This window comes from Ruditapes philippinarum, unplaced genomic scaffold (assembly GCF_026571515.1).
Source record: "Ruditapes philippinarum isolate M1 unplaced genomic scaffold, ASM2657151v2 ctg1530_1_1_1_1, whole genome shotgun sequence".
NCBI lineage: Eukaryota > Metazoa > Mollusca > Bivalvia > Venerida > Veneridae > Ruditapes > Ruditapes philippinarum.
Genome location: NW_026860708.1, coordinates 127,858 through 154,610, shown reverse-complemented (window position 1 = coordinate 154,610; position 26,753 = coordinate 127,858). Strand labels below are relative to the sequence as shown.

The 26,753-nt window shown below is 31.2% G+C and overlaps 1 protein-coding gene across 1 annotated transcript in view; it reads right to left on the bottom strand.

Moving 5' to 3' along the window:
• LOC132713128 (zinc finger protein GLI4-like) overlaps positions 1–26,500 on the bottom strand; it is a 108,136-nt gene extending 81,636 nt beyond the window's left edge. The window contains exons 1-2 of the mRNA XM_060695599.1: positions 26,254–26,500; positions 13,741–13,822 (exon numbers count right to left, since the gene is read on the bottom strand). The gene's annotated coding sequence lies outside the window, so the exon portion shown is untranslated. The remainder of the gene's footprint in view (positions 1–13,740; positions 13,823–26,253) is intronic.
• Positions 26,501–26,753: the final 253 nt, after the last annotated feature.

Genomic DNA, 26,753 nt, shown 5'->3' with positions numbered 1-26,753 from the left:
TGTCATATCTATGAATAATGTGACATGACATCTCTAAATGTCATGTTGCAGCATCAAAATGTGGGGTTGTTATCTAAATCAATTTTTATAACTTATGTCATCAAAACATTTATTTCAATAAAAAAAAAGAACTTGTGTAATAATAATTATATATTTAAAGGGACTGACACCACTGATGTTTTTTGACATTTCAGGACTGAAAATATTTTCCGACATTTGTGTTCCATTAAAATTTTGATGTAGGTCTGGTGCAAATTTTCAAATCATTCTTGCACACCATTTTACCCGAATAATCATTTTTACTGAGCGAAATGACCCAAAAATGAAAAGCCTTGCAACAATTTTTGTTAAGAACCCATTGATATTAATTTTAATTCTGAGAATATTTCTTTATCATCCTTTGCAGATTTTTCCATTTTAACTGCTATACTTCATCTATGTAAGAATTTCAGATTTTCTGTCTTTAGGCTTTCTGACCTATTAGTGAAGCTCCTTTAAAATTTAAAACATCTATCTATAATTCAGTAGAAAATGATTGTGTAAAATTTATAACCTAGACTAAAATATTCCTAAATTACCTCAAGTATGAAAGAAATGCCAGATGATATGGAAAGAAGTTAGAATTTATTGATAAATGCCTTGGAAATGTTCTAGATCTATTCATACCAATCTGCCATGTCAGATTTAGTTCCTGATATAAACATAATCTTTATATAAAAGTTGAAACAAGAGCCTATTTTTAAGATAACCAATTTCAAAGAGAAGGGTTGCTGAAACTGTAAAGATCAGATTAATAGGAACTAGAAAAACAGAGCAACTAAAATAATTGTTAGCATCCATGTGTACAGTTTTTTCTGTTAAATATGCAAATGTATGCAAAAATTATGAAGCAAAATAATAAAGCAAAATTTTATCAAATTCATTCTGGCTTTTATACAATATGTCAATCATGGCAACAAAAAAATATGAAAAATTTCTATAATGGACAATTTTTTGCTTACAGATTGAAAACAAAATTTATGCAAATGTATGCCCGGCTTTACAACTTTATTTTGTAACAAAACTAAATGACAAACATCCTACCATGCATATGCAAATTATGCAAAATAGCTGTTGAATACATCTGTAATTGTGTATAGTCACAGACAACTTTGCATAAATCAGACAAATCTAACATGATCTTTAAGATGCATACATCAATATTTAGGAATTATCATTGAATAATTCATTTCAATATTTTATTTGCAATAATCAGCATACAAAATGATATAATAAATAAGTATAACCCCTGCAAACAATATTGCCAAAATGAATAATTAATTATATGAACAATTAATTAGCTTTCAAGCTTTGGACTCCTTCTTCATATTGTAGGAATGAAGACATTATAAACTTTGCATGCAAATTTGAAGGACTGCAAAAATCATAGTCTTACAGATTGCCTCTAAAACAATTCACATAATTTATATATAAACTGATACACCCATATAATCTTATTTCAATCAGACCATATATAATTTCATTCTGACTTTTATAGAAACTTTTTTTTTTCAAAAAAACCTAAAAAAATATCATTTTAAGAACAGTATAACATACACCCCTCCCTCCCTAACATTATCTACTGCCTGATAAGCCAGTGATGTATGCAGCTCCTCTAGAAAATCAGTTAGAAGACTCTCAATCCATCATTCCATTTTGTACTTCAAGAAAAATTCCTGGCACCATCTTGGTATGTGAACAGGCAATTACCGGAGATTTACTGGTGAAAGTCGGAAAATTTTATCTGTCACCTTAAATCATTATATATGACATTCCAAAAGACATGCATTTAACTTTTAAGATAATAGTGCATTTTTTTTGTATATATATTTATTTTCATTCTCTCTATACCTTCAGAAATGAGAATTTAACTGGGAGTGAAGGTAATTTAAAAATATATTGCAATAAAAATGTTGGAAGAAAGATCCAAGGTGCACCTTTGTTAGTCTATTCAGCACCTAGGTTTAAACACCATCCTTGTAGTGTAGAGCACTTACTCATTAGAGTTTAACACCACAAGTGGGTTTCAAACTCAGATTATGCTCAAGTTAAATGGTTACATCATATAAATTATAATACTTTTAAAGTCATATTTAAGCAGCAATTGCCTCCAGATTTATCCTACCGGTAATTTTGATAAAAATTTTGAAAATGTATTTAAATGTAAAGTATTATGAAGCTGACAAAGAATGTAACTTATGCTTAGTAAATGCAGTACAAATATGATAATTAATACTGCAAAATTAGTAATAATCACAAATAACAACTACATTATTACTTGAACCTTGAATCTTTTTACTTTTCTTAAAATCTTAAGTTTTTAATATTTTGGCTCATCTGGAGGCATGCAGCTTTAAGTCTGAAATACAAACAAATAATAAAGTACTTGCAATAATCAAAATAAAGGTGGTTCTCCCAAGAAATTCTAACCAGAATGGTAACTCTATATGCCAACAATTATCTAAAATTCAATCTTTAATCATTTAACTTTTTTTCAAATGAATTAAGACAGCTGTTTATGTAATTTTCAAAATTGATGTTTTTCAAGTTAAAACCCATGTCAGTCAACACTTTATTGGATGGAAGGAGGAGAATACATAAAATCTACTGCAGTCTGCTCCAGGCCTTTTTTTCTTCTTAGATAAACACTTGAAACAAGTTTTACCTATCTTATAAAGTCTGCTTCTCTCAAATTATTCAGCCTTAATCTAACACTGCAACAGTTCTAAAAGACAAAAAACATAGCAGAAAATACAGCAGATTTGCTTATTTACCATTTCAGGTTTTTTGTTTTCATTTTTGTTTTGTTATCACTGACACAATAAGATAACAAACAGACAAGGATGCATGAGAAAACTTGGAAATCCTTACTGATAAGCCTAGATAGGCTTGTCAGGTGAGGGACATATTATACAGGTTATAATCATACAGTCTCATGCCAATATATTCTGACATATACTACAAGTAACATGTCATACTGCATCACAAATAAAGCTAATTTGTACTTTTAAAGACCCTGTCTGACCTGAGAACGTTTTTCTATTTTGCTGTTGTTGTAGATATTTTATTATCTTAATACGATATATGTAAATGATGGTGCTTCATACAATATTGGTAAATGTTGGTCTGTATTCAAAGTGATTAACACTACATTTTTTTAGGTTTGCCACTTTGTATCTTGCTGTAGCCCTTACAGCTTACAGACTGCTTAATTAGTGCTATTTATTATTGCCCAAGTCAGTCTGAATCCCTTTTTGTAGACTAGGCTGTGCTAGGTCCTATTATTTGATATAAAAGTCAGTAAAACTCATATATTGACATCCATAAATAGACATTACAATATTTGTAGCAGGGCAATTTATTCCATTACACAGGGCAATTTATTACATTACACAGGAAAATTTAGTCCATTATGCAGGGCAATTTATTCCATTACACAGGGCAATTTAGTCCATTACACAGGGCAATTTAGTCCATTACACAGGGCAATTTAGTTCATAACACAGGGCAATTTATTCCATTACACAGAGCAATTTATTCCATTACAAAGGGCAATTTAGTCCATTACACAGATTAAGAAGGGCAAGGGTTATTTATACAAATATCTGAACATAAACACACACTATATTTACCATACAGGGACATCAATCAAAAAACTGTATACAAACTATGACAAAAGACCTTCCTTTAACAATGGACGATCGTAAATCATTTTTTACCTTTGATTAATGAAATGGCAACGATACATTTGGACCTTATACATCCCAAAAATGGAGTGTGGAAACGCAAAACCTCTAATTACTGATCTAAACACCTTTGATGAAGAAAAATAACCTTTTGTTTGAAGAATAAAACCCTTTAGAGCTACTGTCTGTTGAAATCTTGAAAAAAATCTTGTCAATGTAAAAATCTGTGTGTTTGAATTCAATGAAAAAAGGTGTCGTGTTCCTATGTCAAAGTAAATGACAGTTTGCTTTTATTTCATTCAAGACATGCTCAAGTGTTCACATCTGTAGTCTTCATATTTCTACACTATTTTTCATGTCATGATTATATTTGAATATATAATAGGTAATATTTTTAATATTATATACACTTCAAAATATTTGATATTAACATAATTATATGCTTGTATATATTATACTTTGTATATAATACAATACAATGCTAGTTATCAATTTAAAAAACAATCTTTTTTTGTTTGGTTTGGTTTTACAGAGCACCAACAGTTGCACAAACAGTCAGTTTAGGTCATATGGCACTGAAACAGGAAAGATGATTTTGGCTAACCTTGGTGAAGCAACACCAGGGCTGCCTTCGATTGCTAACGCGGGTTTAACACTTTCGACACGGGTAACAATCGAATAAGGTAGAGTTGAGTAATACGTCATCAGTTTTGCGTACCCGAGTTACGCGGGTTGGACACTGCCTATCAGCTGGGTCATAAGTGTTAAAATGGCGGCCAACAACATTGAAAAGGAGTAAGTGAGAGGATTTTTATAGATTTTCTGCTTTTGTTTGTTAATAGAATCTAAAATAGCATTTGAATTTATCTTTACTTTATTTATTTATATAAAATAGTTAAAGTAATTCAAGCATTATTTCCTCCGCCCAAAGGTGCAAATAATTCCCTGGGCGCAGCCATATTTGTTTACATCCCGATCAACTCGTGCTTGTTCGATTGCTGTTAAAGGTACGCATGCGCATATGAGCTTTTCCGGTATCGACACTACTTACACGGGTTAGGCAATCGAAGGCAGCCCAGGGGTCAATACCACCTCACCTGCTGGAGCTTAGAGATGCATAGACTCCATTTATTTGTATCTTACGATCTTGCAGGGTTAGACAGTGGCTGCAATTCTGATGCCTCAACCAGTAAAGGCAACCCATCCACAACAAGGGGCAAAAAAAAAAAACCCAACAATCTTCAACAGTTCATTATTGTATCATTTTTTTTTAAAATTTTCATTCATATTTTTAACTGCTTTAACTTAAATTGTATAATTTCAAACATAAGACTTTTTTGGCTTTTAAAATCTTCACGTTAAAGCATCAAATGTCATTTAAATCTGAAAGGCAATCATAATTACTTCCTTCATCAGCATTAATAACTGAATGAAAATAAAATCTTACAAGCCAAGGTCTGTGGTTTTATTAGTAGCCAAGCGTTATTATGCTATTTTTAAGGTTGACCATTAAAACTACAAACAAAATAAGACATTAAAACTTATGTACAAATGGCAAAAGGACAAGCTTTCAAATGATTTATCTTTATTTTAGCTAATTATTTTCCCCACACATGAACCATTTTTTCAGGGAAGGATAACTTTTGACTAATTGATCTTGTCATTATAATAGTTGTAAATCAAACTATGTAAGTAAAATATTTAGCATTTATATCAAAAGTCCAGACCACTGGCACCAAACCTTAAATATTACCACAATTTTGACCACTGTTTACTTAAAGTTACTTCTAAATTAACCAATCAAACATATATTTAAGTTATCTTTTTACAAAGTTATTAGCCCCTTCTCTTGTTGAATATAGTTTAGAGCGCAATGTTAACCACTACTCTTGTTAAAGTACAAAATATTATTCTTTTCGAAAAAAAGAACCACATAAAACTGCATATAGACAAAACAAACATTTGACTTTTGTTGTGTTGGATTGGTTAATGTAGAAGTAACATTTTGTGGACAGTGATAAAAAATTGTTGTAAATTTTACAGTACGGTGCATGCAAAGCAAACAGTGCAGACCACAATAAGACAGGAAAGATACACAAGCAGGCTGAACTTGGTCTGCACTGGCTACATGGATAGATTAAGTTACCACCAGCATGTTAAAGAGAAAAGTAAGGCCTAATGTAAAACTGGCAAACTTCCTTACCCTGTATCATATATTCACAAAGAGTCTTTGTAATTCTTCTCCTGGTCCTTAAATGAAAGTAAGATTTGGTCTTGATAAAATATGAAAGCTTGTAGTGTATTAAAATGTACAGAATATTTTTATGATCTCACGCTGAATGATTTACCTACTAATGTTAAGTATGAAGTAACAAACAGATTACAGGCCCATAAACAATGCATTTCACATAAAGATCGTTGAAGTACTAGCTTATTACCAGTGAAATATAAACATTGCCATTTGGCACAAATATCATATTTTCTTTAAGGGCTTTCAGAATCATCTCCACATTATGTAAAAGTGTTATGATGTTGTAAAAATTATGCAAGAATGCATAACAGAAAAGTTATTGGCAATTTTATTTGTGGCACTAAGAGTTATTCTCAATTTTTTTCCTTCAAAATTTGTGCTAAATGGCTGTCTTAAGAGGCTTTTTAAGAATCATTTGGCAGTGGATTTAAGAACCACTCAGTGGGAAGGAGTTTGTGAAGACTTCTTTATTGGTGTTCAAACATATTTTCTTTCACTCTGCTAGAAGTGGAGAGGCCTTGCATTAATTCATAGAAAATCAACACCACATGTTAGTACCAACATTTCAAAGGAAATGATCTAAGCTAGGGAGGTAAGGAAAGAAAATTAAAGATGGTGGTTTATTGAATAATGAATTTGATACTTGATTGATCCTAATTTTTACTAAAACAGTAGTGCTGTGTTGTTTTATTATTATTAAAGGCAAAACACTTTTGTGTTTAATGTCGAAGGTATAAATCAATATTTGTTTTATTAATATGCATTTTATTTTCCACAAAAAGACTTATTTATGAAAAGATAATTCAAGTGTACTCACAAAAAGACCTATTCATGAAAAGATAATTTTGTATTGGTAAGGGGAAAGTGAATAGTAAACCATAACAAAACTTGAAGATCAAATGGTCTGAATTTTCAAGAGATAGAAAGATTTTTATGGCTCTCAAATGCACAAAATTTAATGTCCATGGACAAGTGCTATTGGAAAATCCTCTTCATGATCAAGGTATGAAATTTTAAACTAAACCTGCTTCATGGCAAATTAGTTTATTAATTCATTTAGTAACATCAAATTCAAATTATTCAATTTCCTCAAATTAGCTTCCATGAAAAGCCAAGTGACTTAACACTGGTGTCTCAATGAGATTTAGAAGTATGTGTATAAATAAACACCCAGGAAATAAACTTGTGAAATATTTTTTCAATTAAAAACCTGTTTTTCTTCACAGTTTTGCCAGATCATGTTACTGGAACTGAGCATTTTTTCTCACCCTTCACCCCAAAAAAAATATGACTCACCCATAAATCTGAAAACCAGAGGATTGGAACCAAGATAAGTCTGAGAAAAAAAAAACATAAGTTTGACAGCTGTACCTTGGATAAGTAGGAAAAATATACAAGACATTCACACAACTTGTATAAGCTGTTTATTATATGCCAAGGCATGTAGAGTATTGTAATATGAATACTAGCCATTTATATAAAAAATAATACTCGACAGAAAAAAAATAAAACAGTCTTTTATCAGTCACAAATTAATCATCGAGAAAATTAATTAAAGTATTATGAATAACTCTTAGATTTTCTAATACAATTAAAGTCATTGAAGATGAAGAAACTTATGGTTGTCCTAAGCCAATGTAAATTGTGTCCTAAGCCAATGCTGAGCTGGTCATCTCATTCTAATGTATTTATATATCCATGTTAATTAATTTTTATTTGTTTGGGCTGTCAGACCAAACAAATAATGGTAGCGAAATTTCAGACTCTAATGCTGTTAATTGCAAATTCCCAAAGTAGTCCGCTTATTTGAAGCGGTTACTTCCCTTTATATGTAACACTAAGGCTGAAAATTCAGGGGAGATCACTGCGTAAATATGGTCACATGACAAGGGCATTAATTTTCAAGCAAAATAATTCCCGAATGGTCGAAGATTTCTAATATTGTTTTATTCTTTGTAGATATACATGCTTATAGTAAGCGCCATAATTATTTACACAAGTTTTAAACAACAGTTAGCGTCGTTACAAACCCTAATTTAGAATAATATGGTTTTCTTCAGGCCTTTAACATATCAATGCACCGTGGCCGAGGGGTTTGCGCGCTCGCTTAAGAAGCGAGAGGTCTGGGGTTCAAATCCCAGTTGAGGCAACTCATTTTTTTTTTCAAATTGTTTAAGTCAAATAAACATTGGATTGAATATCAGTGTTGCAATTAGTCTTATAGCCAATCTACTATAATTAAAACGCTGGAAAGCATTGGTGGCACTATACAAAAACAAATTGTTTTATAATCTCACAACCTTCACCTTTCTGACATTCTGAGACCCAAACAAATTCAGCGCCTTCTGTGCTTTGATTTTTAAGTTCTGAGATTCCTATTCTATACAACAGAAACTGGTAACTCTTTTCTGGGGTTGCTTTGCTGACATTATATCATCTGCCAATCACCACTGTGAGATTTAAAACCTTTGTCAACAAGTTGGATCTTTTCTGTGAGAAGAAGCTAACCATGCAACTAAAATGTCAGTAGATCTTTGACTCAGGTGCCAGCTTGAACCTGATAAAAACTGCTTGTAGTGAGACCTGAGGATTTCCTCAGTCAGTACATTTTGAGTACTGGACAGAAACAATTTTGATGTGACTTAAATATGAAAGCAGAAAGAAACACAGGGAAAAAAGAAATCCATTAATAAATTTTTTAACAAAGGTATGTTAGGTAAGAAATCAGTGTACATCTTAATGTTATTACATATGTGTGGTCACTCTACCTCATGTTACCTATCTCCTCCATTAAAAACTAACCACATCTTTCCCTTTGTCTCTTTGAACTTTGTGAAAATCTAATTGTGCACAAGCTTAATACATAGAAGAATCATGTTCTATTTGATATCCTTGTTTACCTTTTTAATCTTTGTTACAAAATAGTGCAAAAACCATAGAGAAAGAATCATATTTACTGAGCTTATCATTTCAATATAGTACCACAAAATAAATTAAAATACTGTATTAAACAGATAAAAAGCAAGACAGTACCACAAATTAAAGCACAGTACAACATAATAAAGCACAGTACTGCATGTTGAATACAGTACCACATAATAAAGCACAGTACTGCATGATGAATACAGTACCACATAATAAAGCACAGTACTGCATGATGAATACAGTACCGCATAATAAAGCACAGTACTGCATGTTGAATACAGTACCACATAATAAAGCACAGTACTGCATGATGAATACAGTACCACATAATAAAGCACAGTACTGCATGATGATACAGTATGACATAATAAAGCACAGTACTGCATGATGAATACAGTACCACATAATAAAGCACAGTACTGCATGATGAATACAATACCACATGATAAAGCACAGTACTACATAATGATACACAATACCACATGATAGAGCACAGTACTACATAATGATACACAATACCACATGATAGAGCACAGTACTACATAATGATACACAATACCACATGATAGAGCACAATACTACATAATTATGCACAAAAGTGCTACATAATGATGCACAAAAGTGCTACATAATGATGCCACATAGTAAAGCACTGCATTACATACCACATAATAAAGTACAGGCAATCTGCATGTTTAGTCAATATCCACCACAAGTTATAATAAATTTCTACAAATATCAATTGCCATTGGAATTAGCTGATATGCACCAAAGAGCAAATTTCCTCTAACATTGCTCCAGTCTCCTTTATAAGTAAGAACAAAAAATGAGCGTACCTAACATTTCCTAATCAAAGCAAAAAATGTCTCAAAATTAAAAAAAAAAGTAAATAAAAAACTAACATGGAAAACTGAGTACATCCCTAGAAATTATCACTGCTGTATTCATGCAATGTTTCACAATGTGGGAACCTGGTTGTTTAATGAGGGTTTATCTAACTAAATTACAGCATTACTAATGAAGTGTGACTGCACCATTCCTCTGTGAAACATCAAACCCCTCCCCCCCCCCCTCGCTTCCTTCACATGCTGATATGCCTTTTTTATTTTTGTATGCTTGTTAGGCCAAAAAAAGAGAATATTTAATTTCCAGTTCCTTCATTAAATTTTGTTTTTGTCAAGAACGTAATAGCACCTTACGGCAGAAATGGGTTAACTTCTATAAAGTATCAAGGAGTTAACACGTTACTACACTAAGGTGACTATAAGTAAACTTTAATTCCTTCAATACTTATGGTTATAATGGCCTGCTATTTAGTCATCATTTTTTACAGTAAGCTTAGTGGTTAACCAGATACCTCAGGCTCTATCAAGTAATCTGACCAGGCGCTATGATGACCAGTCTTATGAAATCTCTAAAAACCCACGTCGTACACAAACTCATTATACAAAGTCATTGCGGAAAGGTTTAAAACAATAGTATTAAGTCTATATACCAGTAAAGTAAAAAAATAAATTAGTTTAACCATTCCCATATCAAATATCTTTCAATGTGGTAAAGATCATTCAACATCTTTAGAAAAAGATTCAAAATATATACAGATTGAATAGGGAAAAATGTAGACCATGCAGATCAGATGGCACAAAATTTTAATGTGCCGGCTGATCTTGGTATACATTGCTTGCATGCATTGAATCTGTAATGCCACTAGCAGACTATGAGTTATGTTTTACTTTAGCAACCAAACATTTACATAAGGATAGCCTTATGAGTTACAGACTAGTCAGGTGATAAAATACATAGGATTTATTTAAAATATCTATGGAAAAAAATACATGAAACTGGCATATGGTTTCAATTTTCTTTGAAACTTGAGAGAGCCTATGTCAGCATGGTTACTGAATTTTATGGGCCTATCTCCCCTGTAATATTCAACAAATGGCCATATTTCGGGCTCCTTTTTATGAATTCTTCTTTTCTTTCATGTAGGTTTTTTTACTCCCCTGTTTTTATTTGTACAAATATTTTCAAAAGACTACATAATCAATGATATTCTGCCTATTCATAATTACTTTACAGGTTTTGTATCATTTCCCAAGTTTTAGTTTTCGCCATACACATATTTCAGCTATATTAAATAGTTAACACATCATAATGTTTTGAATAAAGCCACATGCGATGTGCTTCTTATTACTTTCCTTTCCACTTCCTAGACAAAGCAGTACCTGGGTCATATTGCATTTAATGGCACACAGACTGGCTAGGTCTTGATCTATATATGACCCTAAAGCTGAGAGTCTGACACCTAAATAATCACCTTGGCAACCATTTCCATAACCAGGCGGAAGCTCCCCTTCATTCACAAGACTGATACAGAATAACTTGGCCTCGGGTACCATGTTGTAAAAGACTTACAGTAAAGGTGAAACACAACAGTAATTTTACACAGCAAAAAAGCAACTTTGAAAATTAGTAAGAAGTTAAAAGCATGGAAAGCAAAACTTTCAACGAGAAATATTAGAGGCATGCAGACATTCTTCATTTTCAGATTCCATCCTCATGTGGCAGTGAAAGATGGAAAACATCTCGTTTTTATAAAAGACTCATCAAAAAATGTTTAAAATAAGGCTTAAACAAGCGTAAACAAATCCGTCTAACTTAGACACAAGTGGTTTTCTTCATTTACTTTCCATCAAGTAAATTCGAACAAGTTTGGCACAAAAACCTTTCCCCTGTTAGAAAATGTGACGAACGTTGTTCAATTTCTTCATTACATATATGTTTATAAAAGAAATAAACAACTTTGTTTTTTTTTCTAAATCATTTTGATCAGTTTCCAGCCTCTATACTCCAGATTTAACTGTTTCAAACATAATGTTTTGCAGCAAATGAAGTAATCACCGCTATTTGATACACGGTTTTTTTTGGCAGCGATTTCGTTGCATGTGCCCAGCTAAATTACCTTTTTTCATGTTAGTTGTAATCGACTACTGTTTGAAGACAAAGAGAGTCGTTTTCATTTGAAGGTGGTAAAGCAACGTGTTAGGTTACAACGAAACAAATGCAGTTTATAATTTAACATCATCAAGCGAAAAGAAGATGTATTGTACGGAATTCGGTAACCAATTTACCTACATGATATAATGAAATACTGTACAATATTCACGTTGCATTTGCATCGGTGTCGGAATAGTTTTAATACCGGCATAATTTATCGTAACACCGAGTTATGAAGCGTTACTACAGATATGTTAATCATAAGTGAATCATGCATTTCATTTCTCTGAAGTATAATTTTATATACAACTTTATAATCGTACATAAAATATTAATAATGCACTCAAATAAGCAGTACAGTAAGAATATGTATGGAGGGCATGATTAAAGAACAAGAGCGATCAGTAATCACATGTGTCGCCTCATGATGGCCAATTTCATGTTGGGACAAATTTTGTGACAGACAGACGGACAGTGCACAACTAGACTAACCACTTTGTACTGATCATTCCTGTAAAATTTGGATAAAATTGCACCAGTAGTTTATGAGGAGTAGTCCGGACAAGCTTTTGCGTATCTGGCAACACACAGAAAAAACACCTTTTTATCAAAGGGCCATAACTCGGCCAAAAATCATTCAACCGGAAAACCCGTGCAATATGCGCAAGGACTTGAGCTACAGATCAATCCTGTAAAGTTTCATTGAAATTGCATAAGTGGTATAAGAGAAGTAGTCTGGACAAACTTTAAAAATAAAAATTATTAAAGGGCCATAACTCAAACAAAAATCATTGAACCGGAAAATCCTGACAATATGCACAACTAGACTTGGTACTGATCATTCCTGTAAAGTTTGGATGAAATTGCACCAGTAGTTTATGAGGAGTAGTCCGGACAAGCTTTTGTGTATCTGGCAACACACAGAAAAAGAAACCTTTTTATCAAAGGGCCATAACTCGGCCAAAAACCATTCAACCGGAAAACCCGTGCAATATGCGCAAGGACTTGAGCTACAGATCAATCCTGTAAAGTTTCATTGAAATTGCATTAGTGGTATAAGAGAAGTAGTCCGGACAAACTTTAAAATTAAAAATTATTAAAGGGCCATAACTCTGACAAAAATCATTGAACCGGAAAATCCTGACAATATGCACAACTAGACTTGGTACTGATCATTCCTGTAAAGTTTGGATGAAATTGCACCAGTAGTTTATGAGGAGTAGTCCGGACAAGTTTTGTGACGGACGGACGGACAGACGGACAGACAGACAGACAGACGGACAGACGGACAGACAGACGACGGAGAAGTGATCCCTATATGTCGCCACTACTCCGTAGAGGCGACACAAAAATGCTGTAAAATTATTCAATTATTCAAAAAGAACAAAAGCATAATAATGACATTATTACTGTCTTTTATTAATGCTAATTTTAAGAGGTTTCTTTGTTTAATGCATTATTAATATTAGAAAGTATGAGTAACGTAATTCAGTTTATTAACTATAGATTTAACATCAGAGCATAAATCATTGAGATGGTGTTTATAAGTTGTTTTTTTTAAAGTCATGCCACCACAGAAAAGATCATAAAAGCTGACTTGTCCAGCTTAAAGAAAGGGTACTTCTGCTGAAAGTGGCCACCCGACCTCAGGTACTCCTGATGCAAGAGTAGCCACCTCAGTAGAACTATCAACTAAGCTAGCCAGATAGTGTCCTCACACGTAGGAAATTCATTACCTCTAGTGGGATTTGAACCCACAACAATCATAGTACTAAGCAGAATCAGCTTAAGTAAATCTTGATGATTTACAAAAGTCTGGACATGAACAAACTTACCACTTACCTCTACATATATTATGTTTGGATTTTATCAAAGTCCTTCACTCACATTCTTATTCTATATTTATCTTCATTCCAAAACCAGTCTGTAAAATATATAATAAACATATTTGATGAAACACAGTCTGGGAATGCATACAAGTATAAACTTTAGAAATCAAGAACTTATATATATATTTTTGTTGTTGTGTTTTACGTTGCAAAATCACAGTTTAGGTCATATGGCCACTTTCCAGTTAAACTGATGGAGGAAGACCTCAGGTGTCCCTCTGTGCATTATTTCAGACACAAACAGGCGCCTTAGTAGAACCACTGACAGTGAAATAATATGAGGATACCGGCCAGCCCAAACCTATAGCGGTGAGAGGCAAGTGGATTGAAGACAACGGCCTTTACCATTCAGCCATGGACACCCCTACTAAATATTGTTCAACATGTATATCAGCAACATGTACATATGGCTACTCTGTTCTTAAGAAGACTCAGAAAATGTCTTTCTTAACAAAGAATCTCTTAAATATTTTACAAGTAAGACATTCTATAATTAAGTGAAAAAGTCACATCTACAAAAATTTAAGTTTTAGCAAGACACACACAAACCAAATCATTTTGAAGTCAGAACCTTAATCACTTTCTCAAAAATTCTCAAGATCCTACTTGGTAATCAATGGTTAAAATATATATTTTGAGGTTTCAAGATGCCAAATGAAAGATATTTTTTATTTAACCTTCTAAATGAGAGCTATATTAACCACACATATACATTTATGCAGTCAGTCCATTGGCTCTATATTATGTTGGCTCTGATACAACATAAGACTGGTCCAATGTTCCTAAGCTACCCTTAACCTGCTAAATTCCTTAAATTGATTTTTCCAGGAACCATCATTCACCAATTTAAGAAATATTATTATGTAAGTTTATGGTATGTCAGCTAACAGTATAGAGTCTGCTCAAACTACACAGAATTAGGCTCTACACTGATGGCAAAGGCTAACCACTTTCTGTTCCAGCAGGTAAGGGTCAAAAGCAGTAAGTCATCAGGGTAAGAAATTAAGTTGATATATTCAACTGAAGTTTTTCCCTTTTTCAATCTATATTTGTATGGACTGCAAAAATTTAATTAACAAACCCTTTTATGACTTTGAACAGTTGCTCTGAACCCTAAATTTTAATAACCTCCCACTACACTTATATAAACTCTCATTAAAAAACTTATATTACCCACAAAATCAGTTAACAAAATAATCAACAAATTTATCAATAAATACTTATAAATCAATCTTATGTTCAAATTAAATTCACCATATAGCCTTTTTAATTACTGTGAAGTCTCCATGCAAAACTATTTCAATTCTCCATTTTAAAATTTTGAATGGCATAATCACCAATTTCGGTTGGAAGTTAACCACGATTTGGCAGTGAAGTATGAAGAAGTTATTTTCAACAAAATACGATAATTACAGCTTGTGAATAAACATTAAACCCTTTTAATGTGACTTCATTGAAATAACACCAGATATAAATAGCCATATAACTTGATTTAGAAGTCTAAAGAAATCAAATCATTTCTTTATAACCTAAGGTGAACACTGTTGAATTAAATATACATACATTATTATATTATTAATTTTGAAGTATGCATAAATGTATTTTATTTCTTGCTGTGACCTCGCATGTACATATGTCATAATTTCACGCATATATTGGAGAAATAATAGTGCTAATGCACCTCAGTTCAAGGAAATTGTCAGTGTACTTAACAAGAGCTGTCAGTAGAACAGTGCTTGACTATTCACAGTGCATGATAGTCAAATAAGAGCCTGGTTAATGTAGAATTTTTTAAGTTTGAAACAGGCCACAATTCTGTCAAAATCCATGTTAGAATTATGGGTCTGTGAAAGTGACCTCCTACTATGCTCTCAAAATTTAAGTTTCAATCCATTTCCTTTCATAGTTTTTGCAAAAAAATTAACCAAAGTGTGAAGGTAATGCTGACAATGACGCAAAAGCCTCGGCGAGTACAAAAGCTCTCCCTAGTCAACTTGAAAAAAATTGGCAAAGGTTAGCATCGTTAGGTTCGAATCTCAGATGAGGCATGGTCATTATCTATAGTACAATTTGGTACCACAGTGTGCGGAGATAACTGGTACATAATGAATAGTTTTCCATGAGACAAATTATATGACTTGTATTTTGCATGACAAGAACTTGGACTATGTAACTCCTTCCACTAACAAAACTTAAACTCTCAACAAAAAATATATATCAGCAGCTATACTTCCCCCTGAATAAATTAACAAAATAATCAACAAATCTTTTAACAAGTACTTATAAATCATTAATATGTTCAAATTGCATTCACCATACAGTGGTCAAACATAATGCTCTAGATTCAAACTTGCAACTCATCAATGTACGGACCAACTCTTAACTGCTGCACTTAACCATTAACCTGCTGAATTTCCAAAATGGACTTGTTCATCGTCCGTTTTTGAATTGTCCATTATCAATTTGGGGGTATCAAAATGAAAATTTAAAGTTAGTAAAACAACAAAATAGATTCTATAAAGGTCAAACTGTATGGTTTTACAGCTATTAATACTCAAGCAGGCAAAGTAAGTCAGACCTTGGTATAGAGCCTGCAGTGGTCAGACTGCATTACTGTGCAGGCTGACCTTGCTCTATGACTGGTAGCATAGTCTATTCCTTTCCACTACAATTACATCAAAGAGGAAGCATTTTCCCAAATTTAATGTAATCTATTTTTCAACTTTGAAAAACTGTATTTCATACCAGTGAATTATAATTTACTTTCAAAATTTATAAAAAAATTGTCAAAAATAACCTTAACTAACCTCATGGAAACTCAGCTTAAACTCTTATATCATTATGTACCGAAATTCCACCTTCTTATTTTTAAATCAAAATTCATTTTAAGTTCGTAAAATACTCACAAATCTCACAAAGGAGAAAAAAATAATAATTTGTCTTACAATAAATGAAAAAAAATACCAGTAATATACAACGTCTTCTTGGCCTTAATGGTTGTAATAGCTTAGGGACATGGATTGTTCATGTAAAGTTTGATACTAATTAATAAACAATTAATATAATGCATACCTATGTCTGGGCAACATAATACACTGTTCTTAAAAGATTTGCTGCATTTTTTTATTTCTTGAAATCTAAATATTGTAATACTTTGGGGTGAAGCTTTAAAATTCTCTTTAAAACACTCTCAGCACAGAAACAGCGTCCTATTTCAAAGCATTCTAGCTTACACTAAGCATTCCTCAGGTCTTGGGGCTGGCACTTGTATCATTTGGCCACCTTTCTCTCTAAATATTACATTATGTTTTGATCATAATTCACTTAAATAAGTATTACATTATATTTTTAAAATCCAAACATAAGAAATATTTATCTTGAGATATTCTTTATTTGCTCATGCATGCAGTCTGACCACTCTTTACTGGTGACTTCTAAGTTTTAGCATTTCAATACTCATTAAAAACGGCAAGTTGGTTTAAAAATATTACAAAGTATTACAGGTCCATTATAAATTTTTTTTTGAGTATGCTTAAAGCAGTTGCATATCTCAACACTAAAACTGCTGAATTTTCATAATGAATTTTCCCTGCCTTGACTTTGGAACTGTCCATTCAAAATTTACAGGATTTCAATATGAAAATACAGAAATTGAGCTACCAACAGTATATACCAGTTGACATGGCTCTATACTCCTGGCAAATACTTATCAGGAGTTTTAAATCAAGCTGCAGCTTTGGCCTCCTTTTTTTCGTCATTTAAAGGCCTTAGAAGCATCCATAAAAATTCTCTAATTCAATGCAGCTTGCTGCCATTATCCAGAGGGTAAACTACAAGCACCGGCCCATCCCAAGTCTTCATGATAACTGGCTGCTTCTATAGAGCATCCATCATCTAAAATTTTTTTTTGTAGGGCAGTATAGTACATGCGACCCAGACAGTGAACTTGGAAAAGTTTTAAAAAACAGTTTCATGCTTTAATAAACTAATTAGACATCATATGAATAAAAGCTTTGTTGTCTGGTAAATCAGTGTTAAAAATGTGCCTTGTTTTATCTGCAGGTCAGTTGTTTAACATAACAAAAGATCAGACTTTTGTTGTTTTTTTTTATTGTAACTGATGATCATTATTTTACAGCATATGAAAAAAAAAATATTTTTATTTTTCAACATTACCTGATATAAATTTTATATAAATAATTTCCTTTTATTCATTCATTTATTCATTCATTCATTCATTTTGCATGGGACAGAAGTTCTACAGTATCAACAATTTATTTTCATTTCATAGAATAAAACTAATTGGAAAAAAAACTAAAATTTGAAGTTTTTAGAAATTTAAACTAAAATCATGTAGCTTGATAGTATAAGAGCCTGGGATGTCTGAGTTCTGACTTGGGTATTGACTGAACATCTCTTTGGGTGATGGTGGTAGTTTTCACTCCAGATCATGGCAGTAAGCCACATTGAATTTTCAGCCACCGCATCAATCCTGGGCAGTTATCAAGCAGTTTACCAGTTCTAGTTGCCTTCACTTTCGCAAGGAACTGATAATTAATCTGTACATGCAAGAGCAGAGGTACAAAAAGGATTTCAGGATCAATCACAATGAAAGTGACCTGAACTGTCCGGGAATTGAACCCAGGTTGCTCGATTCACAGTCCAACACTATCTATTGTGCTAACCACCATTTACAACTATTTATATACCTTTACATGAGCAATATGAGACATGTAATTCCAGCCAACACAGTCTTGAAGTACTATGAAATATTCGTAACACAGGTCAGATAAACATGTGAAGGAATTTTACACTTACAAAATAGAATACTAAATTACAAAACAACATTCAATGAGCATGATGGTAATGTGATTTAAATGGATATGAATTACAATTTACGATGTCTTTCCATTTTTTTGTGATACATAAAATCTGTATATTATTAAGAGTAACCTAGTGCACTATATTTCAAGAGATTCATCAACACTTTTATGCCAAAATAATTTGTTACAAAACTAAATTATCATTATAAACTTAATTTCAAAATTTGTCCGACAGTTGAATTATAGAGCACTTATTTACAAATTATATCTTATTTTTACTTTTGTTTAATTGCGTTGCATTTTAACTCTTTGTCACAATTTTAATACAAAATTTTCATGTAATTCCATAAAACATTTTTGTTACCACTTTTCAGTTCAAGTAAAGAGACTGAAATTTCTTTGAAAATATGCCACTTTTTTTTTACTTTAAAGAAAATTGGCATAGATTTAACTTTTAAGCAAAGAAAGAAAATTAAGCAAATTGCTCTTTACCAATTCGTGAAAATTTGTACACTAACTAGAAGTCAGCTAAATAAGTAAATGAAAAGCAGTAAAAAATGTTGCCTTGCTTACTTACATCTTGAAATAAGCAGAAATTAAATAACTCAGACAAAAAGGAATAAGACTGAGAGATTAAAAAAAACTTTTGTCATATTCAATTTAAGGCCTTACACAGGCATTACAAATTATCTGCCCTTGAAATAAGCAGAAATTCAAGTAACTCAGAAAAAAGTCAGATTGGAAGGAAAGTAGACTTGAGATAAATTTTAAATAAACTTTTGTCATATTCAATTAAAGGCCTTATAAATTAATGATTTGGTTTCATAAACACCTTTGAAAAGATCTGGAGAGGTAGATAGGAAATCAGACAATAATTTTAGTCACCTCTAAAATGTAACTCGGTGAGTATATATATGATACTTACTATATAATAATATTGTTATGCAGCATTTTGAAAACTTTTTCTTTTGTTTCTATTATATTTTCTTGACCACATTTAAACATTTTATATTTTCTTTCTTTTCTGACTATATATGGTTTATTTCCATCTAGAAATTAAATAAAATAAAGTTGTGTAAAATTAATACTTTTTAAAAAATTAAAATCAATAAAATAATGTAATAAAAAAAAAGATTTTAAAAAACCCATTCTTTTACAGATTTTAAAAATATCTGACACTGATTAAAATTTTAAATGTATAGACTGACATGTGACTCATAATTTCAGCAAGAATAAAAAATAAATATAAAATTGCAGATTTGAACTTTCAATTTGAGCATAAAATTCACCAGCTAAAACAGTTGAGAGATTAAAATCTTTGAAATGTCAACATCTGCAGCAATACAACAAGAAAAGTATCAAATGGTCCAATAAAAGCTAGATACAATTAAAAGTAACAAAATATCATTTTGTATAGCCAAAAAAAAGGCTTGCAGGAGTACACACCTGCGATACATTTATTTACCTGTGTAATAGAAACAGGAAATGTTTCACCAGTTGTAAAACCTTCAATGACTGCTAATCCAAACAATAAATTTGAAAATTAATTTAAACAAATAAAAACCTACAGCCCTTAAGGGTCGTCAGAGTTTTGCCCCTCCTGTGAACAGTTGAACCTTGTTTCTTATTGTCCCCTCTTTTGTTTACAAAGCAATAAACCCACTCTATAAAATGAACTTTTGTCAGTTGTAAAAAAATCAAAATCTTGTTTTTTACTTTAAATTTTTCATAAGTCCAAACAGCAGGCTATCTTAAAGATTTAATGGTGATTCAAATTTCCAAAATATTTTGAACAGCCGCAGAAATAAATATTACTTTTACAACTTTTATTGCATTTTGCAGTCAATGCAAAAGCATAAAAAACTTTATTTGACTTTTAAACTATTTGATATTGTAAAAAAAATAACATTATATCTTCTTTTATGTTCAAAGAAGTAGTTTTCAACATAAAAAGTAGATAAATAAATGAATTAATGCATTTAGCTTGAATAATTTTTCCATTTAAAATTTTTACGGGGGTTTTAGTTATTTAAAATTTTAATGTTTAAAGATTGAAATAAAAAAAGAAACCTCATAATATGTCTTTACTGCACTTTTATCTGTTATATTAATATGCAAACTACAAAATCTTTTCACATATGAGGGACTTAATAGATATATAAGACACATTTACAAGTTTTAATGCAATAATATGCTAGTATCGTTTAATCTATATTAAAAGATAAACAGTATCACATAAGTATTATAAAAATATTAAAATCATAAAAACTTCATAAACTAAGCACCCAAACGTTTTTAACATGCTCTATCATCAACCAGCCACTTTCACTTAATATCAGATTCTGCACATAAAAAAAAGTAAAAACAATTCAAAATGGTATGCTGCATTTGATTATCAAAAGAGAAAAATGAAAGATCACTTTTGCTTTACACCCTCATATTTCCCATTCATATACATGTATATAGCTACTACATACACATAATAAAATAAATCAACTTGTCATCACTTTCACACAATTTTAATGAAATATTAATTAATTTTTTCTTATTAGGTAAAATGTGAAGCCTTATGAGCTTACTAATTCACAATTAAATTATTAGTATTTCACATTTTTACAATAATATAAATAATACCTTGGCAAGTAAAACATAAAATATATAAGTTAAAATATTTAAACCCACATGAGGCATAGCTTTTTCATTTATATTCTACAATTTTAATTGATAAATGAGCTTGTCCCCGATTATTTTGATAATACTAGCCTAGAATTATATCATTCTAATATAGTTATCATTTTAATTATACTCACATAATTACATATATTACATCAATCAATATTTGTCAGTAGTAAATATGCAAATCAGATGGGCCTCATTTCTAGGAAAATCATACACCTGTCTGGGTTTTCATATGTGCATCTTTTTAAAGCACTTTTCATTGTTGTTTTTATTTTTAAGTTAAATGATATATTCTACTTTAAATTTGATACAGAAAAAGTTTAATGATTAATAATTATATTCAGGCTAAAGTAATAAAAATCCTGAGTGAGTGGTAATTATGTTTCTATTCAGGCTCGAGAAGTGATTATTCGGGCTATGTAAGTGATAATTCCCTATTTCTATTCAGGCTAGAGAAGTGATTATTCCCTATTTCTATTCAGGCAAGAGGAGTGATGATTCTCTATTTCTATTCAGGCTAGAGAAGTGATTATTCTCTATTTCTATTCAGGCTAGACAAGTGCATATTCTCTAATTCTATTTAGGCTAGAGAAGTGATTATTCCCCATTTCTATTCAGGCTAGAGAAGTGATTATTCCCTATTTCTATTTAGGCTAGAGGAGTGATTATTCCATATTTCTATTTAGGCTAGAGGAGTGATTATTCCCTATTTCTATTCAGGCTAGAGGAGTGATTATTCTCTATTTCTATTCAGGCTAGAGTGATTATTCTCTATTTCTATTCAGGTTAGAGGAGAGATTATTCTCTATTTCTATTCAGGCTAGAGAAGTGATTATTTCCAATTTCTATTCAGGCTAGAGGAGTGACTATTCACTATTTCTATTCAGGCTAGAGAAGTGATTATTCCCTATTTCTATTTAGGCTACAGGAGTGATTATTCTCTATTTCTATTCAAGCTAGAGAGGTGGTTATTCTCTATTTCTATTCAGACTAGAGGAGTGAATATTCTCTATTTCTATTCAGGCTACAGGAGTGATTATTCTCTATTCAGGGTAGAGGAGTAATTATTCTCTATTCAGACTCAAAATAAAGTCCTGAGAGAATCATAATTCTATGTTTATATTCAGGCTATATATAACTTAGTGATTATTCTGTTTCTATTAAGCTTAGAGATTAAAGTCCTGAGTAACTGAATACTCTTATGTTTCTATTCAAACTTGAGGTATATTCCTGAGGCTAGAGTTAGTGATTATTCTATGTTTCTAGTCAGGTGAGAGGCTTTTTGTTAAGTAATTAAGATCAATTCCTGTTTCTTAAATATCCAAAATGCTTGATCAAGACTTGAAAAATCTAAAATGAAACATTTATTGAATTTCTGAACAATTACATATGATATGTTGCTTTAAGTTTTAGTTGTTTAATTTATAGGATGTTTCATTTTGTTTTAATGTAAAGCACATCTTCCTATAAATTATCTAGATTTATGGAGATATTCATAAATTTATGTAATGTTTATCAACATCCATTAAACAACAGCACTACATCAAGAAGGAACATTTATTTTATTGATGTAACATTCCCCATATAATGCAGTTTTTTTTTTAATGAAACTGAGTACATTTTATATGATTTATTAAAAAATAACACCAGCCTTTATGCAGTATTATAACATGTAAGGGCTGAGAGTGTGTAATATATTATAAGTTATAAAGATTCTTGACAGGTTATATTACTGCATATAAATGGTTATTTTCATAAATAACCAACTGCTTGGGTTATATTGCAACCATTAACATTTGGCCATATAACCTGTCAAGAATCTTTGTAACAAATTTAAACACAGCAAACTTACTTTTTTACAGAAAAAAAAAAAGAGATTTCTTCACAAAAAAAAGCGACCCTGTATATAAAACTACTTGAACCTCTCAATTCTCCAATGAAAAACGACATTACAAACATGCAGTATTAATAATTAAAGGGAATTTAATCATGAGGAGGACGGCAAGAGCGGTAATCCTTAGACCGCTTAATGCCTTTAGCACCGGTATAGAGCCTGGCCAGCCTACACCTCCATGCAGTCTGACCAGGTTCTATACTGTATAGGTAGCTCAATAAGTATACTTTGAAACTGAAATATAGTCCATTAAAACTTAAAGACTGTACTAACTTTAAAGCTGGACAAATTGATTACAAAAATTCAGCAGTTTAAGAGTTTAATAAATGAGTGCCAGAACAAGAATGGTGATACTGCATATATTGTATAAAAAGAAAGTACTGATTTATCTATTTAAATTTTTATATGCTTATAAAGTTTAATTTAAAACGCTTAATGAAGTTAAAATAATAAGTTAAAGCATCTTTCACTCAGCAGCGGTATTGTTGTAACTGACTTGTACCATGATATTTTTATGTAAAAGCTTAATCTTTCTTTTATTCATGTACAGATAAAATGGTTTTTCATATCAAGAATATTTAATTTTATTTAAATTTACCATGCTAAATATTTTAAATGGACTTGTCTGTCTTTCAATGTGGACCAGACCATTTATCGTTTTTAGGGAAAATTTCAAAATATACACTGACTGAATAGTAAACAGTGTAGACCATGATCCTTGCCAGCTGATATTGGCCAGCACTGGTCATATGGGTAGATTCTGAAGCTGCCCGCAGACTAAGAGTATAAAGAACAGATGCTACTAAATAATACAATACAACAAGTTAGCATTTATATACAAGAAACAAGTTTTGAGCGCTTGTACTTCTTTTTTTTTTGGTGTGATATGTCAGTTTCATTTATTTAAATTTTTTTATTTTCAGTAAGTTTTAAATAAGCAATTTCTAAACTAAAGATAATTTTTATTTTTAGATATAATTGTTGTTTTCAATGACGATAACAAATACATATTATGACGAAAAAAATTTAAAACTGCCATTATACTTGTACCATGTGAAAGACTCTTTTTTCGAAAAAGTTATGTTACAGAAAAAATTTGAAAATGAGTGAAGTTTTGCAGCTCTTTCAGGAAAACTCATTGAGAAGTAGATAAAGAAAATGCATTTTGAGAGATCTTAACTAAGTAAAGTTATTGTAAAAGGTATGTTTTGGTTCAGTTTTTTTTATAATAAAAACTTGAATTTTACTGAAAGTCAAAAATGTACTTGTCTGCTTAAATAATAATTTTAAAAGACCATAAATTAGGAATTTTACCATTAAATTTGGGAAAAAATAGTGCATTAAGACTTCATGAATCATCAATTTCTGTGAATCACATTTTCTTTATTATCATAACATAGATTAAATGATCAAAATGGATGACAAACTTATTTAAAGTATAAACTCTTCTTTTTTATAAAATTTGTTGTAAAAAGTTGTTCTTTGAGCTATAAAGTTTTGGAATATATGTTGATGTATTACACATATACTAGAATTCAAAGTATAGTACTGATATTAGTCACAATTTAGCCAAAAATTATGAAAAAAGGTGTGGATCAGGTGGTTTACTCTTTGTTCAAAAAAATTCATTGAATTTAATCAAATTGATTCCATAAAATAAGGGATTATATGTCAGGGTAACTTCTAAGAATAACAGAACCTTCTACAATTAACTGATAGATGCTTAGTTTTCATTCTTGTATTTACAAAATAAATAAATCCTTCATTTTTATGGAAGAAAATGAATCAAATGCAACACTTTATATTCCAACAATGGATATACCAGTCTAAATGTTGGCCAATAGATCTGGTATATCATTCAGTATAATATTCTTGGAAAACAGACCTGGAATACTGGTCTTGTTGGAATATAGACCTGGAATACTGGTCTTGTTGGAATATAGACCTGGAATACCGGTCTTGTTGGAATATAGACCTGGAATACTGGTCTTGTTGGAATATAGACCTGGAATACTGGTCTTGTTGGAATATAGACCTGGAATACCGGTCTTGTTGGTATATAGACCTGGAATACTGGTCTTGTTGAAATATAGACCTGGAATACCGGTCTTGTTGGTATATAGACCTGGAATACTTGTCTTGTTGGAATATAGACCTGGAATACTGGTTTTGTTGGAATATTGACCTGGAAACAGGTCTTGGAATATATACCTGGAATGCCAGTCTTGTTGAAATATTGACCTTGAATCCCGGTCTTTTTGGAAAACAGACCTGGAATGCGGGTCTTTTTGGAATACAGACCTGGAATACTGGCCCCATTAGCAAATATGTATGCCAATCTTCAGTACTATGAACGAGATGTGTTTACCTGTCTTGAAAGGGTTTTATTGTAAAATTATTAAATTATCTTTAAGTTTGAGAAAATTTACTTTTTCAATAACTAGCATACATAAACACCATTGCTTTCTGATTTACCGAATATTTATAATAACAGTTGTATAATTAACTCTAAAAAAGATCATACTAGAATATCACAGCACTAAGGGTTTTTTTTGTTCATTATGGAATGAAAATAAACCAGTAATATTTCAAAAAATTATTATTAATAAGTAATATATTTACCTTTTTTATAAAAAGATGTCAGAAGCAAATTCACACAAAATACACATTTAAGTATCCATATATTGAAGTAGGTGTTCTCATATTTATCAAATCTTGTCATAAATTGTGTATTTTACAAGCACTCATCTAGCCCAGAAAGCTCTAGTTACAAGGAATAAACTTTTAAGATGATATCAGAAATGTTCACAAACAGATCATTTTTCCTATACACCTTGCTAATAAACCTCAATCAAACGATTTACCTTTAAACCTTCTGAACAAAAAAAACAAAAATCTTTTACTGCCAGGTTCTTGCTTTTTTTAAATCATTTCACTCACAAATAATCAACTTCGTGAGCAAATACAGTGGCATTTTACATGTAGATATCTCCTTGTAATGTATTGTGATGCTTTAAATGTTTTTATTTACAGTGGTTTATAAAAGAGAAAGATAATAAACAATACTTACATGATACTTTCTTGAACTTTTTTTTTTTTGCTTAAACTTAACTCACATAATAGAAATCCCAAACTAGATATGATATTTTTTTTGTTATGTACACATAAATTTTGCTGAGAGTTAGCACATGTAGTTTTTTTGTGTACGGTATAAATAGTTTTGTGTTATGGCCCACTAGAATATAGCACACAGCTAAAGGTAATATAATACTCGAGTTTCTTCACGGCTGGCTAAACTCACCTCTCCACCATCACTGTAGCTATAATAATAATCTAGGGGAAATAAATTACTCTGAACTGCTAAACACCTAGAGTTTTGTATGTGTTGTCTCCCTTGCTCATTTGCTCACTCACTGAATTGTACAACATAGACGATATAATCATTTTCTGCAATTAAAATAAGGAACTTCTTTAATTTCCCTCAGCATGTATTGAGCAATATGAAATAAGCTTATTCTTCAGACTAATTAAAATGTTACTATTATGTTTTTCAAAACAAACCTAAATGAT